Source organism: Ipomoea triloba, chromosome 7 (assembly GCF_003576645.1).
Source record: "Ipomoea triloba cultivar NCNSP0323 chromosome 7, ASM357664v1".
NCBI classification, from domain to species: Eukaryota; Viridiplantae; Streptophyta; class Magnoliopsida; order Solanales; family Convolvulaceae; genus Ipomoea; species Ipomoea triloba.
The window spans coordinates 9,690,303-9,691,526 of NC_044922.1; positions in this window are offsets into that span (position 1 = coordinate 9,690,303).

Below are 1,224 nucleotides of genomic sequence, written 5' to 3' on the forward strand. Positions count from 1 at the left end.
ACCCTTTTCAGAAAACACTCCACTTCTAAAAACATTCTTCTTTCTTCTGCAAACCAGATTGCTATTAAGAGGTAAATTTACTTAACCAGATCTCTTTACTTTATACTTGTTCTTATTATTATGTTTTATTGTGCTTGATGTTCATATCTAAAAGACGTAAATCCTGTTTGAGCCGAAGCAACCTGTGTAGTCTGAGTTGTGTGACAGGCAGAAAAACTACCCAGATGGGGAAAAGAAAAGCTTGTAGGAAAATACTTAGATGTTGTTTAGGTTGTAAACGGAGGGTCATGGGATCCTTTGGTTAGTAGGTTAGGGATGAAAAGGTGAAGATAAACGAACAAACCTGATAATAAAGTACTAAAAGTAAGAACAAATATAAACTAAAAAAATCTAAACAAGTAATACAACTCTTAATTCAATTAGGAATGCCAGAAGAAGGAAGGAGCTTTAAACCAGAACGTTTTCTAAACTAAAACTTTTTGAAAAACTTTTTGAAAAATATTTTCATGGATAAAAAACTTATTCAAAACTTTTTGAAAAATATTTTCATGGATAAAAAACTTATTCAAAACTACTTGAAAAATATTTTCATGGATAAAAAACTTATTCAAAACTACTTTAAAAGTACTAAAAACTTTTTATCTGAACAAATACATAGAAACTCTGATGAAACTCATACTTTTTACTTTGATCCTAACTCTGAGACATATTTTGATTATAATATTACTGTACCAAACAATAACTTAATCACAGAAGGACTAACAAAAATTTTTCCTACTGAAATCACAAATAAGATACTTTCAAAGTTAAAGTTTCAAACTTTTCAATAAACTTTTACTCTTAACTCAATTGAAGAATCTATTTGTCAACTTTTTGAAAAACACGAACTTGAACTTAAACTTCAAGAGCTATCTCACTTTATTACTTTTTCAAAATACATATCAGACTTCAGAGATTTTCTCAAACCTTATGAAGCAAACGCCGGTTATTATCTTGGAGATCATCTCCAAATCTTCACTTTTCCTACTTATAACAGTCACCATGAAACAAGTGATTGGAACAACTTTGAAACAGGAGATTGGGATAATAACAATTATTCCAGTGGACTTGAAACTGATTAAACTTTATCGTTCAACCTCTGCTAGAGGATATATACATATATATATATATATATATATATATATATATATATATATATATATATATATATATATATATATATAT